The sequence below is a fragment of the Drosophila subpulchrella genome, unplaced genomic scaffold, assembly GCF_014743375.2.
Source record: "Drosophila subpulchrella strain 33 F10 #4 breed RU33 unplaced genomic scaffold, RU_Dsub_v1.1 Primary Assembly Seq15, whole genome shotgun sequence".
Lineage (NCBI taxonomy): Eukaryota > Metazoa > Arthropoda > Insecta > Diptera > Drosophilidae > Drosophila > Drosophila subpulchrella.
Genome location: NW_023665489.1, coordinates 1551671 through 1568935, shown reverse-complemented (window position 1 = coordinate 1568935; position 17265 = coordinate 1551671).

Below are 17265 nucleotides of genomic sequence, written 5' to 3'. Positions count from 1 at the left end.
CCGGGAGGCGGCTAGCCGGGAGGCGGCTAGCCGGGAGGCGGCTAGCCGGGAGGCGGCTAGCCGGGAGGCGGCTAGCCGGGAGGCGGCTAGCCGGGAGGCGGCTAGCCGGGAGGCGGCTAGCCGGGTGGCGGCTAGCCGGGAGGCGGCTAGCCGGGAGGCGGCTAGCCGGGAGGCGGCTAGCCGGGAGGCGGCTAGCCTGGAGGCGGCTAGCCAGGAGGCGGCCGTCGATAAGGCTGATCTAAAAATTTCCGAATAAATAAATACATATGAAGAAATAAAAACATCTAAAGTAAATGCGTCGAATTTTTATTTTTATACCCGTTACTCGTAGAGTAAAAGGGTATACTAGATTCGTCGAAAAGTATGTAACAGGCAGAAGGAAGCGTTTTCGGCCCCATAAAGTATATATAATCTTGATCAGGATCACTAGCCAACACCCAAAAAAAAATGATCATAGAAACTAAACTATTCGTACATTAAAACTAAACTATTGAGTGTCAAAAATATCTTGATAAGATGCGTATTAACCTTATGACACCGAAAGTATTAAACTGAAACTTTCGAAGTTATCAAAGTTAAACTAACGAGTATACAATTTATACTCACTCAGTGTACTGAAATTTATGCTGATAGTTTACTTTTTATACTATTTAGTATAAAAGCTATCCTATGTAGTCTCCGTTTTATACTATTTCGTATACATATTATACTAATCTAGAGAGCCGTAGTATACTTTTTAAGCTATTTATCGAAATCGTTAGTATACATTTTATACTATTTCGTATAAAACTTATACGATTTCCCCGTTGCCTGTAGTATACCTAAAATTTATACTATTTTGTTTTTCGTGGTATCCCAAACCCAATAAAATCAAGTTGTATGTTGTTTTTCTTTTATTACTATTTCACATATTATTTTGTTATTATTTCATAAATTTTCATATTTTGCGCAACACACATAACATGTTTTAGCTCCTTTTTTTTTATATTCCTTTACCTAACACGTATATACAGACTAAAACAAGGAAGAACGCTATAGTCGAGTACCTCGACTATCAGATACCCGTTACTCAGCTAAAGGGACCAAAGGAAAATGGAGATATGCAAGCAGCAAATGCGCCACCTACCGGCGGTAGACAGATTTAAGCGTTGTGGGCGTTAGAGTGGGCGTGGCAAAGTTTTTTTTTAATCAATCGATAGGTATTGACAAGACCAATACATTGCAGTTAAAATTTTTTATCTAGCATGAAAATTGTGTGCGCCACAGGCTTGGGCGGTTTGTGGGCGTTAGAGTGGGCGTGGCATATTCGCGTGACAAACTTGCGCTGCGCTCAAGCCTACGGAATCTAAATCTGAAATCCCATTTCTCTATCTTTGATATTTTCCGAGATATCCGCGATCATATTTACGATTTTTTGAAGTTTGTGGGCGGTTTGTGGGCGTTCAAGTGGGCGTGGCAAACTTTTTTTTGGGTCAATCGATAGGTATTGATGAGAACAATACATTTCAGTTAAAATTTTTATTCTAGCATGAAAACTGTAGGAGCCACCGTTTTGGGCGGTTTGTGGGCGTTAAAGTGGGCGTGGCACTCTGCTGAAACAAACTTGCGCTGCGTAAGAAGCTCAGGAATCTGCACGCCTAATCTCAATAGCCTAGCTCTTATAGTTTCCAAGATCTCAGCGTTCATCCGGACGGACAGACAGACGGACAGACGGACAGACGGACATGGCTAGATCGACTCGGCTAGTGATCCTGATCAAGAATATATATACTTTATGGGGTCGGAAACGCTTCCTTCTGCCTGTTACATACTTTCCGACGAATCTAGTATACCCTTTTACTCTACGAGTAACGGGTATAATAAGTACAAGCAACAAGAGTAGGGGCCGTGCTTGCGCGGTATCACCGCAAGGTATTGCTTAGCGCAATGGTAGCCACCTAGGCTGTAGCTTCTCTCCTCTCCTTCTCGATGCGACGCAGCGTTCGTAGTACACTCGCTGCGTAGGCTGCCGTGCTTCCTTTTACCCTTGCGGCCTGCAATGACGAGCGCTGCGTCGTCCGAGATCGTCCGGAAGGCGGTACGTCGAGTTCGTTAGCTCCTTCGCGGTATGCATCTGTACGCGTGCGCAAAGCACTTGCATCTGAAAATACACAATATTTACCAACAGGGACAATATAATATTGATTTTTTTTTATTTTAGAACAAATATTTTACTTACATGTTGACTCGGCATAAAATCACAATCATCATTAACGCGTCAAACAACGCCTACTCCGGTAGCATTTTCTGTGTTCGTATACTCGCTATTGTCCTGGTTTTACACCAAAATATATGTTCGAATAATAGCTATTGTCCTAGTTTCACACCATGAAAAACTATTTAATGTTAGTATACTATTTATGCTACTGAGTCTCACTCATATAATAATTAGTATAAGCTTAATACTATAAAGTGTTGGCATGAAACTATTTTGTAATAATTTGAAACTATATTTTCTTTATACTACATAAAGTTTTTGTTGAAACCACAAGTATAAATAATAAACTAAGAAGTCGAATATGACTAGTTTAAAAATAACACTACAGGTTTACGCTTTATACTCTTTGGTAGAGCTTTTACACTACAAAGTATACAGTTGAAACTAATTAGTGTTGAGTTACTACTTACATTTTTATACTAACTTTAGTATACTTTTAACACAACGCTTATTAAGTGTATACTTTTGGTTTTTTTTTTGGGTGAAGTCGATCTAGCCATGTCCGTCCGGATGAACGCTGAAATCTTGGAAACTATAAGATCTAGGCTATTGGGATTTGGCATGCAGATTCCTGAGCTTCTTACGCAGCGCAAGTTTGTTTCAGCAGCGTTTATTAAAAGTAAGGAAAATATCTAGTTTTTTTAATTTTATTTTTTGTAGGGTATGACAAATTCGTGTATTTTGTACAAATTCTGAGTTTCTTACCGGGGTCAGCTACACAATGCTGTTTCCCACCGATTTTCATTACAATTTTTTTTTTATAAAACACTTTAATAAAATAAAAAAAAAGTCCAATAAAAACGGACTTGTGTTAAAGAATATTTTTAATGAATTAAAGACATGCCTGATCAATTTGATATATTACTTATTGAAATAGTAGTTTACTAGTTTACTAGAAATTCACATTTTAAAAGTTTCAGTAAAATATATTAATTATTTCTTCTCCAGCCCTCGTGCATTTGAAGGAGCTGCCCTTGCGCTCTGGCAACGCCTTGGCGCCATAATATATAAAAACGAAATTATGTTTAATAATATTTTCAACGAAATAAAGACATGCCTTCGATTATACTCGCTCACCTGATCAATTTAATGTAATTTTTATTAAAATCGGGTCAGTAGTTTATTAGAAATTCCCATTTTAAGAGTTTTAGTAAAATATATTAATTATTTCTTCTCCAGCCCTTGTGCACAAGACAGGAGTTACCACCCTGTCAAGCGATTTCCCCGTTACTTTGGAAAGGCGGCGCAAAACGACAACAAAGTTAAAGCAAAATAAGCAGCTAATTTATTTTTATTAAGCATAATAGAAGCGATCATCATGTGTAAGTATATTTTCGCTTGATACGTACATAAGCAGGATAAATGTTATTTACACGGATTCTTATTGCAGCTCAAAACGTAATTTCAGTATCCAGCCGTTTAACAAGTGTGAAGTATACGCAAAAAAAGTAAGTCTGTAAGTCTTACATACATATGTATGTAAATATTGTAGTTATTTTATTAATATATAACGTAATACCTAAAATAAATATTTTTTTTCATCGCAAAATAAAAAAATGCTAATGCAAAGTTGCAGAAGTGTGCAGCGCTGTGAAGTTTACATATGTATGTATATGTACATATGTATAAGAAATATATATAAATACATTAGTATTTCCATAATGAACGTATCCTTCACTGCGTTGCACACTTCTGCAACTTTTCAGAATATGTTTATATTATAAATATGCTAAATTAGGCAAACCGAAGTTTATATACATATATACATATATATATATATATATGTATAAATATATATTATATACATAGCTGCCCCAGAAACGATCGGCAAAGGTATATAAACTTCGGTTTGCCTAATTTAGCCTATTTTCTTGCTTTTAAGTGTTTTTTAAATTGTCAGTATCTACCTTTCTACCTTAACAATTGTTAACAGATATGTAATATGCAAATAAAGCCCACAACCAAAGCCCAATCGAAATGTTGAGAGGCTTCACACATGTCTCTGCCGTTATGACCTTTTGTTATATTAAATCTATGATTTCGCAACAGTAAATATTTATTTACTCATATATATATTAGCAGGACGAATGATGGAAATGGTAGAAATGGCCAAAATATAAAGACTATATATAATATGAATATTAAACTTTTTAATAACAATGTAAGTAAAGGACTCAAAAACCATAACAGATTTTCCATTTAAAAAAATCTAATAAGAATATTTTTCATCAAATTGGTTTTTTTCTTGTTTATTCAAATAAGTATGAAATATTTCGTATACGGAGCTGAATCGAGTTGCACTTTTTATCGCTTAATATCTTCCAAACGGTAATTTTTAGGGCAAAAAGTGTTATATATCAAAAGTTGGGGAATCTCAAGGGCTATATGATTTAAAATTCTAAAAGAAATCGTTTGACTCAATTTTGAGAAAATAGTCAAAAAGTGGTTTCAAAAAAATCTTTTTGTCATAACTCTAAATCTATTATATTCAGACAATTTTACTATATGAAGTATTTAGCAAATTAAATTATCTTTTCAGAGATATATAGCACGTAGCATTAGTTGTTTAGATACCATAAGCATTTTAAATCTGGCTTTTTTTTTATTTTCCGCTAAACTAGCGGGTTTTTCCAAAAGTCGTAAAACAAAAGTTTTCTATTTCAAGCTACTTTATACACCCATTGGGTTTCTAAAACACGAAAACTAAGATGGGATGCATACAAACCCACAAACAAAGGGACAAACATTTTCATTTTGGGAAGAAGAAGAAAATCTTGTTTTTATATTTTTGCAGAGGGTATATTGATTTCAGTCAGAAGTTTGCAACGCAGTGAAGGAGACGTTTCCGACCCCATTAGGTATATATATTCTTGATCAACATGACTAGACGAGTCGATCTAGCCATGTCCGTCTGTCCGTCCGTTTCTACGCAAACTAGTCTCTCAGTTTTAAAGCTATCGGGCTGAAACTTTCCCAGAGGCACGCCTTCCTCCATTTGTGTTGATGCCACCATCCACATTTGATGCTGTTAAGAAACGTTTCCCTAGCTTAATGTCGACTTGACATTTCTTTGCATTAGCATTTTTTTATTTTGCGATGAAAAAAAATATTTATTTTAGGTATTACGTTATATATTAATAAAATAACTACAATATTTACATACATATGTATGTAAGACTTACAGACTTACTTTTTTTGCGTATACTTCACACTTGTTAAACGGCTGGATACTGAAATTACGTTTTGAGCTGCAATAAGAATCCGTGTAAATAACATTTATCCTGCTTATGTACGTATCAAGCGAAAATATACTTACACATGATGATCGCTTCTATTATGCTTAATAAAAATAAATTAGCTGCTTATTTTGCTTTAACTTTGTTGTCGTTTTGCGCCGCCTTTCCAAAGTAACGGGGAAATCGCTTGACAGGGTGGTAACTCCTGTCTTGTGCACAAGGGCTGGAGAAGAAATAATTAATATATTTTACTAAAACTCTTAAAATGGGAATTTCTAATAAACTACTGACCCGATTTTAATAAAAATTACATTAAATTGATCAGGTGAGCGAGTATAATCGAAGGCATGTCTTTATTTCGTTGAAAATATTATTAAACATAATTTCGTTTTTATATATTATGGCGCCAAGGCGTTGCCAGAGCGCAAGGGCAGCTCCTTCAAATGCACGAGGGCTGGAGAAGAAATAATTAATATATTTTACTGAAACTTTTAAAATGTGAATTTCTAGTAAACTAGTAAACTACTATTTCAATAAGTAATATATCAAATTGATCAGGCATGTCTTTAATTCATTAAAAATATTCTTTAACACAAGTCCGTTTTTATTGGACTTTTTTTTTATTTTATTAAAGTATTTTATAAAAAAACAAGGAAGAAAGCTATAGTCGAGTACCTCGACTATCAGATACCCGTTACTCAGCTAAAGGGACCAAAGGGAAATGGAGATATGCAAGCAGCAAAGCGAGATTTAAGTGCGCCACCTAAGACAGATTTAAGCATTGTGGGCGTTAGGGTAGGCGTGGCAAATTTTTTTTTGGATCAATCGATAGGTATTGACGAGACCAATACATTTCAGTTAAAATTTGTTATCTAGCATAAAAATTGTGGGCGCCACAGTCTTGGGCGGTTTGTGGGCGTTAGAGTGGGCGTGGCATATTCGCATAACAAACCTGCGCTGCGTACAAGGCTACGGAATCTAAATCTGAAATCCCAATACTCTATCTTTGATAGTTTCCGAGATATCCGGCGTCATATTTACGGTTTTTTGAAGTTTGTGGGCGGTTTGTGGGCGTTAAAGTGGGCGTGGCAAACTTTTTTTTGGGTCAATCGATAGGTATTGATGAGAACAATTAATTTCAGTTTAAATTTTTACTCTAGCATCAAAACTGTAGAAGCCACAGTTTTGGGCGGTTTGTGGGCGTTAGAGTGGGCGTGGCACTCTACTGAAACAAACTTGCGCTGCGTAAGAAGCTCAGGAATCTGCTCGCCAAATCTCAATAGCCTAGCTCTCATAGTTTCCAAGATCTCAGCGTTCATCCGGACAGACAGACGGACAGACGGACAGACGGACAGACGGACACGGCTAGATCGACTCGGCTAGTGATCCTGATCAAGAATATATATACTTTATTGGGTCGGAAACGCTTCCTTCTGCCTGTTACATACTTTCCGACGAATCTAGTATACCCTTTTACTCTACGAGTAACGGGTATAACAATTGTAATGAAAATCGGTGGGAAACAGCATTGTGTAGCTGACCCCGTTTAAGGAACTCAGAATTTGTACAAAATACACGAATTTGTCATACCCTACAAAAAATAAAATTAAAAAAACTAGATATTTTCCTTACTTTTAATAAACGCTGCTGAAACAAACTTGCGCTGCGTAAGAAGCTCAGGAATCTGCATGCCAAATCCCAATAGCCTAGATCTTATAGTTTCCAAGATTTCAGCGTTCATCCGGACGGACATGGCTAGATCGACTTGGCTAGTGATCCTGATCAAGATTATATATACTTTATGGGGCCGAAAACGCTTCCTTCTGCCTGTTACATACTTTTCGACGAATCTAGTATACCCTTTTACTCTACGAGTAACGGGTATAAAAATAAAAATTCGACGCATTTACTTTAGATGTTTTTATTTCTTCATATGTATTTATTTATTCGGAAATTTTTAGATCAGCCTTATCGACGGCCGCCTCCTGGCTAGCCGCCTCCCGGCTAGCCGCCTCCTGATTTGCCGCCTCCTGATTTGCAGTCTTGCGGCGCTTCTGCGGCCTTTTGGCCTTTGGTTGTTTGCGTTTGGGGGGGGGAGCCCCTCCCTCGCCATCTCCAACGATGAACTTGTCTACGTTCTGTAAATGGGAAGAAAAAATTATTAACAGTTCGTTTAAATTAATACATATAAATTACTTACGCACTTCACCAGCAGCACCCTCGACATTTTCTTGGTAAATAAAAGTTCCCGCGAATCGGGAGTGATGCCACACTTTCAGCTTGCCTTTATCGAAGTATCGATATAGGGTATCGATATAAGGTTCATGTGTTCTTAGTTACAATTTTGGAACAAATGAGATGCCCACAACGCACTATGCTTTTTTCTCAAAAACTGACGGCTTTTCGTTCGCCGAACCGAATTTGTTAATAAGTAAAATGAATTTCCTTTCCAACGGGGTACCGTGCATGTTGGTACAACGTCTGTGAAAGTCAAAATTATTAAAAATAGAGATAGCGTCGAAACATTATTTTTTTCCCATATGGTTAGTGTCCTGAATACATTTTTTACATAGTGGGGCATGTCTTGGAACTTACTGGTTCAAATTTTAATCTGGCGCCACTTCTTTTATTTATTTATCTTCCCCCACTGTAAAGCGATTTTCTCAAAAACTGACGGCTTTATCGTTATGATTTTTGCACTGAACTTGCTTTAGGCGATCCCCAATCTGCCAATATACCGTGCATGTTGGTACAACGTCTGTGAAAGTCAAATTAATTAAAAATAGAGATAGCGTCGAAACATTATTTTTCCCATATGCTTAGTGTCTTGGGAGCTTAGAACAGGGTGGAACAATTTTGTTACATATGAGATGCCCACAACGCACTATGCTTTTTTCTCAAAAACTGACGGCTTTTCGAACGCCGAACCGCATTTGTTAATTAGTAAAATGAATTTCCTTTCCAACGAGGTACCGTGCATGTTGGTACAACGTCTGTGAAAGTCAAAATTATTACAAATAGAGATAGCGTCGAAACATAATTTTTTGTCATATGGTAAGTGTCTTGGGAGCGTAGAACAGGGTGGAACTGCTTAAAATTTCTTAACATATGAGATGCCCCCAACGAACTATGCTTTTTTCTCAAAAACTGACGGCTTTTCGATCGCCGAACCGCATTTATCAGTTAGTAAAATGAATTTCCTTTCCAACGAGGTACCGTGCATGTTGGTACAACGTCTGTGAAAGTCAAATTAATTAAAAATAGGGATAGCGTCGAAACATAATTTTTTTCCCATATGGTTAGTGTCCTGAATACATTTTTTACATAGTGGTTCATGTCTTGGAACTTACTGGTTCAAATTTTAATCTGGCGCCACTTCTTTTAATGATTTATCTTCCCCCACTGTAAAGCGATTTTCTCAAAAACTGACGGCTTTATCGTTATGATTTTTGCACTGAACTTGCTTTGGGCGATCCCCAATCTGCCAATATACCGTGCATGTTGGTACAACGTCTGAGAGTGGAGCCCTGTGCAATTTAATATTTGCCCCCCTTTTTTGTATGGGGAAAATCCGAGGTGCCTTCACTGTTAAGCTATTTTCTCAAGAACCGACGGCTTTAGCTAAATGATACTTTCTGACAAGAAACTTGAATTAACGCCCAATAACCAACTTTACCGTGCATATTGGTACAACCTCTGTGAGGGGAGCAATAAACGAAATTGTGGGGACCCGATTTTTTAAATAGATTTTTAATAAATTTCTAGAAGTCGGATATGTTTGCAAGCGATCTAGATCGATAGATATTTTTATTCTAAACAATTTTGCATTTAATATTTTTCGAATCGGCCCCAAGAAGCCGAGAAAATAAAAGAATAAAAATTGGCCCCGTGTTCCAGATTCCACCGTTCCGCCAGCGCAGCTAAGTCACCGACGCTAATTTGACGGACATGCCCGATTTTCATAACTCGGTATTTAGTATACAGTAGGTCGATTTCCATTATTCGATAATTTTGGTATTTTTCAATAAGTAAGGCATTCATGTCATTTGTCGAAAAGTTATTAATTATTTGTGGGCGGTTAAAATTCTTTTAAAAATAATGATAATGCTGAAAGCCTAGTACTCACATCGACGAAAACCGCGAGCTAACCATAGGAGTGAGCGAGAGGCAAACAGGCGGCTAAAGCTTTTCGTCGGGTCTGTTTTTCAGCGCGGTACTCAGATGAGCTAAGGAAATACCAGAAAAATACCAGATTTCACGAGTGAATTTTCGATGAACGACGTTAGCCGCGGCCCAAAGAATGTCCGTCAAATTTGCCTGTAAAGCCTAGTACTCAGATCGGCTAAGAGTTTCACTAGTCGAAAAATCTTATTCTTTGTAGTGTGACCGAAGTTTTCAAAGTTCACCAGCAATGCATGTAGCATGGTCTTACTGACAAGCAGCTGGGTTTGTTGCCAAACGGAAAACAAAACAATTGGAGAAATTTAAAAAGGAGGAGTCTGCTGGTACACAAAGAAATTAAATTAAAAATAGATGGAATGTTCAACGAATGTTTTTATTTATGTAAATTAGTTGTTTAAAGCTTCCTTTTCGTCCCACGGATGCTTCGCCATCTTCCCCGCGCCACCGCAGTCCAGCTCCGAGTCCCAATAGGCATATTGGACCTTGAGGAAATGGGAGCCGGATTGGGAACAGGGTTGATCCGCTGATGCTGCAGGAATCCCCCAGCATCCTGGCAGTGGCTGGACATGGCTTCTCCAACTGTTCCTTAGCGGCGCCCTATTTTCCTCCTCCTTGTCGAAGGCAGCGCGTCCTCCAGCTCCGCTTAAGCTGCCAAGTAGCTGGTGGTTATGGTGTACGGAGTCCTAATGGAGAGGTCTTCGGAGATAATATTACTGGTGGTTCTGCTGAAAAGATACTTCTATTAGTAAAACGCAACCAAATTATTTTGGCTAGATCTTACTTTCTTTGCCAGGACACGCCCGGCAGGATGTCCATGTAGAGAGCGAAGTCCCACTCGGCATGTTCCTTCCCACTGGGATTCTCTAGTGGATCTCCTCCAGCACTTCAACTATTCTGCGGATTTGCCCCTGTTGTGGTATTGCTTCCTGTCGGTCAAATCCCACAATAATGGGCAATAGCTTGGATTAGGCGTCCTTTTCTATCTGCACTGACCTCCTTTAACCGTTTTTGGGGTTTTTCTTCCATTTAAAATTTTTCAATTCCCCACCGCCTCTGCACGAACACCGCCAAAGATTAAATTTCTTATTCTTTGGGCCGCGGCTAACGGCGTTCATCGAAAATTCACTCCCGAAATCTGGTATTTTTTCTGGTATTTCCTTAGCTCATCTGAGTACCACGCTGAAAAACAGACCCGACGAAAACCTTTAGCCGCCTGTTTGCCTCTCGCACACTCCTATGGTTAGCTCGCGGTTTTCGTCGATGTGAGTACTAGGCTTTAGCAACGAAAGTGGAACGGTGGAATTTGGAACATGAGGGCTCTTTTTATATTTAAATTTTCTGGCTATTTGGGGACCAAATCGAAAAATCTAAAATGCATAATTGTTAAGAAAGAAAAGATCTATCGATAGGTAGGTTTGGAACACATCCGAGGCCTATTATTGTTTCAAAAATGCATTTGAAAAATCGTGTCCCCACAATTTTGTCAACTGCTCCCCTCACAAAGGTTGTTCTAATATGCACGATAAACCAAGCTATTGAGGGTTAATTCAAGCTCCTTGTCTGAAAGTTTCATCAAAATCAAACCCACAGTTCTCGAGAAAATAGCCTAACAGTGACGCAACCTCGGATTTTCCACATACAAAAAAGGGGGGCAAAAATGAAATTACCTACGGCTCCACTCCTAGAGGTTGTGCCAACATGCACGGTATATGGGTAGATAGGGGATAATCCAAGGTGTGTTCTGTGAAAATTTTATCAAAATCAAACCCACAGACTTTGAGAAAATTGCTTTCAGTTGGGGGTGTTAAAAAGGTTAATAAAAGGCCGTTTAATCCAGAAACTGAACCATTGGATACTAAGACATGAACCACAATGTAAATAGCTTAGCCATGACAATCATTCGACGCTAACATTCTATAACTTTATACAACTTTCACAGAGGTTGTGCCAACTTGCACGGTATCGCATTCGAAGGGGCATCATTATAGCTAATTTCTGAATAAATTACAGGCAATTCAAACCCACAGTTTTCGAGAAATTCAAGTATTTTCAATTAGGGCTTTTGCCACGCGGTCACACTGTCAAGGCCAGCGATAAGTCGTATGCACCCGTGACATCAACCATCAAAATATATATGCAAACTTTAATTAATTCATACAACTCTCACAGAGGTTGTGCCAACTTGCACGGTATCGCATTCGAAGGGGCATCATTATAGCTAATTTCTGAATAAATTACAGGCAATTCAAATCCAAAGTTTTCGAGAAATTCAAGTATTTTCAATTATGGCTTTTGCCGCGCGGTCACACTGTCCAGACCAGCGAGAAAGCGAATTCAGCCAAGACATTTACCACAAAAAGGTACTTATCGATATATCGCCAAGTGCCAGGCTACGACCTACAACACTTAACCCTCTAGTGCCCAAATTTTCTTTTCCAAAAAAAAAATTATTTTTGGATTCATTATGTATCAAAAGTTAATGTTTGTTTTAGAAAAACTTTTACTTTTGCATGGATCGAGTTTTATAGGACTATATCCTTGGACCGCCTAGAGGCGGCTTTGGGAAGGTAGGCCAACAAAAAATTAGGTAATCAATTCTTTTGCTTACACGTTTTATTATAAATTACTTAAAGAAAGGCTCCAAAAACGAATAAAACAACAATTAAAACTAAAGTTACTTAAATTTACAAAGCTTCAAATATTTGGGTACAAAAAGTTTGATTACTTATTTGTGATGAAAATCATAGAAACAGTCTTTTTTCTGGGAAAAGCACAGGTTTATATTACATTTGCGGCAGACAATTTGAGTTTCCGATGTACAACCAGAAAGCTTACAGGTTTTTTTGTCAGCGCGTGATAAAAACATTGGAAAATGCTCGACTTTATCATAACGTACATCATTAATCGGAATGAAAGTTTTCTTCCCTGTGTATTTATTTTCCTTTCCATCAACTTGTCGCGGGCGCCCGGGTCCTTTTGGCAGATAAGGAGTTTGTAGCATGCAAAGCACATTTGCAACCTCTGACCGGAAGTTTGGCAATTGGTATTTTGTGTTATTAGCGTCCGGCTGGTTTATTCGGTGGAACAAAATGTAAGCGTTTACCATGGCTAAATCAAGCATATGTGTAAATAGTCGATTTGTATACTTGTTGCTCTTTACGGGAATTTTATATCGACCAATAAGTCCGTCCATTAAGTCGACACCACCCATGTGGCTGTTGTATTCGTGGATTTTGCAAAAGGAGTAGGACTTCCGCTTGAAGTTACACAAATCTCTCTAGCCAACATAGAATCCGACATATGTATAACTTTCTTAATCGCTTCTTCATCTTCCTCATTGACAGGACGCGCTGCCTCGCAAACATCATCAGTCAAATCTTCCTCCAATTCTTCTTCTCCGTCCGTATCAATGTCAATGTCAATTGAACTTAAAAATTTTTCAATCTCCACGTCGGAAAGAGCTGATAGCTTATTCACTTGTCGTCGCTCCATGTCTACTGAAGCAATTATTTGTACTTAAATATGTCATAGGTTGTTCCACTTTCAAACTTACCTTATAATTTTTTTTTCCCGAATTGTCCCAAGACCGCCTCTAGACGGGATACCTTATAAAAGCTATAGAAAGCTAACGAAATTTTATTTTTAGTGTAAGTTTCGTTTTTTGAGTCCTTGAGACTATCAGCAACACGGTACAATTTTTTTTTTTAGCAACAAACTTTTTATAATATTTAAAAAAAATATTTATATTTTGCACTTAATTTGCAAATAATTATTTCGTCCGAGTTGCACAAATTTTCTGCTTCAAATGACTACAGCAGCTTGCGCAAGCTCTAGTATGTATTCCAAACGCAACGAACTTAATTTTTGGACTTGCCCGAATTAGAAAAAACGCAAAACCGAGTCAAAAGGAATGAAAAGACTAAAATAACGGTTCTTTTAACCTTACCCGTCTGGAGGCGGTCTTGGGCACTAGAGCCAATCGAATACTTTTGGCCGCCAAATATTCAAAAATTTTCATTGTGATATGTATGCACCCCCTAGTTGGTATTTATTTCCTTATTATTTTAATGTATAATTCATCGAAATCGAGCCAGTGGTTTGGTAGAATTTAACATTTTATTGATTTTAGAAAAATACAAAAATTCCCTAGTAGCTATTGTGGAGTTGCCATACTGCCGAATAGAATCCCCGTTACTTTGAATGAGAAGCTCGTGCAGAGAAGTAAAGTGAAAGGAAAACGGGAAGTACATAAAAGATGGCACGCCAAATTTCAATGATTAAATGCGTAAGTTTTTTTGATTTTACTTATTAATTATATTAACAATAAAAATTTATTTTTCAGACAATCACCAATTTTTTATCTGGGGGATTCCCAGAAGGAGCGCTCCGCCGACAGAGAGGAGTCGGCAAGTCGGCGCCGACGTCGTCCTGGAGACCAGGAGCGGGATGGTGAAGAGTTGCCACGTCGGCGGGAGCAGGAGCGCTCCGACGATGGAGGGGAGCCGGCAAGTCGGCGCCGACGTGGTCCTGGAGACCAGGAGCGGGATGGCGAGGAGTTGCAATGTCGGCGGCAGCAGGAGCTCTCCGCCGATGGAGGGGAGCCGGCAAGTCGGCGCCGACGTCGTCCTGGTGACGAGGATCGGAATGGCGATGGCGAGGAGTCACAACGCCGGCGCCGACGACGCAATCGCCAATCCGCTCCTGGTCACCAGGACGACGTCGGCGCCGAGGGCGACGCCACCGGCGACCACCGCGCCAATGGCGGAGCAACGCGGCAGTAGGAAGCCGTAGAGCAACCGAGGGAAGCCGCCGATGGAGAGATGGAGATCAGGCTGCAGAAGGAAGCCGCCGAAGCCGCCCAAAACAAATAAAAACAAGGGAGAACGCTATAGTCGAGTACCTCGACTATCAGATACCCGTTACTCAGCTAAAGGGACCAAAGGGAAATGGAGATATGCAAGCAGCAAAGCGAGATTTAAATGCGCCACCTACCGGCGGAAGACAGATTTAAGCGTTGTGTGCGTCAGGGTAGGCGTGACAAATTCATTGTTCAATAGAATAAGTTAGCCGCGCACTTTGCTCTCTCTGAGCGCCGGCAGTGCTTTTCTCTTTGCCGCTAAGTTCGGCCGGCAACTATTTACATACACACACATACACGCGTAAAAACATTTCGCACTGTCTGGCTCTGACGTCATAGCTTTTTTTCTTGGGAGGTTTGTGGGCGTTAGAGTGGGCGTAGAAAAATGTATGGACAAGACTAATACATTTCAGTTAAAATTTTCTATCTAACATCAAAACTGTAGGAGCCACAGTTTTGGGCGGTTTGTGGGCGTTAGAGTGGGCGTGGCACTCTACTGAAACAAACTTGCGCTGCGTAAGAAGCTCAGGAATCTGCTCGCCAAATCTCAATAGCCTAGCTCTCATAGTTTCCGAGATCTCAGCGTTCATCCGGACAGACGGACAGACGGACAGACGGACAGACGGACATGGCTAGATCGACTCGGCTAGTGATCCTGATCAAGAATATATATACTTTATGGGGTCGGAAACGCTTCCTTCTGCCTGTTACATACTTTCCGACGAATCTAGTATACCCTTTTACTCTACGAGTAACGGGTATAACAATTACATGTACACATACATAACAATAAAAAAGATTCAACACTTAAAATTCTGTTTGTTGTAATTATTTATTTATTTATTTATGAAAAGCTAGCTGAAATTTAAAACTATAGGCGAACTAAATTAAGAACATATAAATTTCAAACTTAAACCCCCGTTGTCGGGGGTTTGGTTTAGATAATGTTGATGGGGTTAAGCGAATGGAAGGATTCTGATCTGGGTTGGGATAAGGGAGGATATAAGGGAGTGTATAATGATTTGTTGGATATTGGGGAGTGGTGGCAGAATGAGCATGTGTTGGGAAGTGAACTAGTTCTACCTAGTCGTAGCTGGTGTTCTAATTATATTTTATTATTTATATTTATATACTTCTGAGCAGATGTATTATTTTGAAGTAGATATTTTAAAAGTGTGTATATAGTTTTTCCGTTCATATAAGTTAGTCGATTACTAGATGTGTTACAAATTGGTAAACTAGTGAGGATTTTTCCGTATTTGCGCGTAGGTGAGTTTAAGTTAAAGTCACAATGGTTATTGAACGTAAGATTACGATAAGTATCTAAGCTTAATCTACCGAGTGTTGTATGTAAATGGCTCAGCACTTATAACGATTTATAAATAATCGCAAGTTCGATGTCTGTTTGAATGTCGTGTTCTAAGGACACACTACAAAAATTTTTTTTACTAATGCGATCTAATAACATTTTGTAATAGTTTATAAACATAGTAGCAGTTGGGGTTTTCCCAAAAGGATCCATGAACATAAACTGCTGCTTCAAAATATCTACAAACAAGACACAAAAATGATTTTTGTAGCAGTGAGGAATTATTAAATGGCAACCTCCATCATTATAGGCTGATTTAACTAGTTCCTCATTTTGAAATCCATAATCATCAAGTTGACATGGAATGTTTGTTATACTCATATCATCGTTATAATATACTAAAGCAGTTAAAGCGGCGTCTAAGATAAAGTTAGACAGCCACTTTTTGTTCTGCAGTGTTAATATGTCTTTTAATTCAAAATGATAAATGAAACTTTAGCTATTTAAACCATGATCACAGACTCGAACAAAGTCTTACACGATAGCACATACAAACATTCATCTTTGATTAAAAAATTATTCATATTAAAGACTTCAATTATAACCTTTTTAAAGTTATCTTCCATCTTAAAACGACTATTTCCGAGTGTGTAGGAATGATCCAATTGAATCGTATCATTCAACTCGTTTAACCGACAGGTTCTCAAGTGTTCTTCCCGAACCTTATTTAGACCGGAAAAATCACTTTTAAATAAACCTATCTTAAGTTTCTTAATGCCTTTTTTCTGCCAACTTTCTTTGACTGTTGACAGTTTTTTTTTCGACAATTCTTTAAGAACAGTCCTCTTTAAGGTCGGGTTTTTCGGCTTTGCCTTTATAACCTTGCCATGAGTAAGAGGAGAAGAAGAATATTCTGGATTGGCAAGATTAATTTGCCGAACTACAGAATTTGAAAGGGAATCTAATTTTCGGATGAACCTACCTAGTTTTAACCCTTGCTTTGATTTTATGACACTGTGCTTCAGTGTCTTAAAAAATTGGACCATTGCTGGGCCTTTTAATGTTAGGATCAATAAAAATTCCCATTAAATTTGTCCAAAAGGGAGCAAACACTATATATTTTCCCAAAATAACATCTGTCATTTCAGGATGATGGTATATGTTTGCTTGGCCCATTTTTGGTTGCTCTGATATCTTTTCAGTGATATCCAGCATAATAGACGTGAATCTCTTCTTAAATTCACTCTGACCTGCAATTGTATGCAATGAATCTCCTCGCCTTTTTAGATTTGGCTCAGCAGACGCTTCATGCTGGCTCAAATCAAAACTGGAAAAGCTATTACCTGATAAATTAGATATAGCTTCGATAACAGTGTTATTTACAAATGGAGATAAAAGAATGAGTATTACATTGTAAAACCAC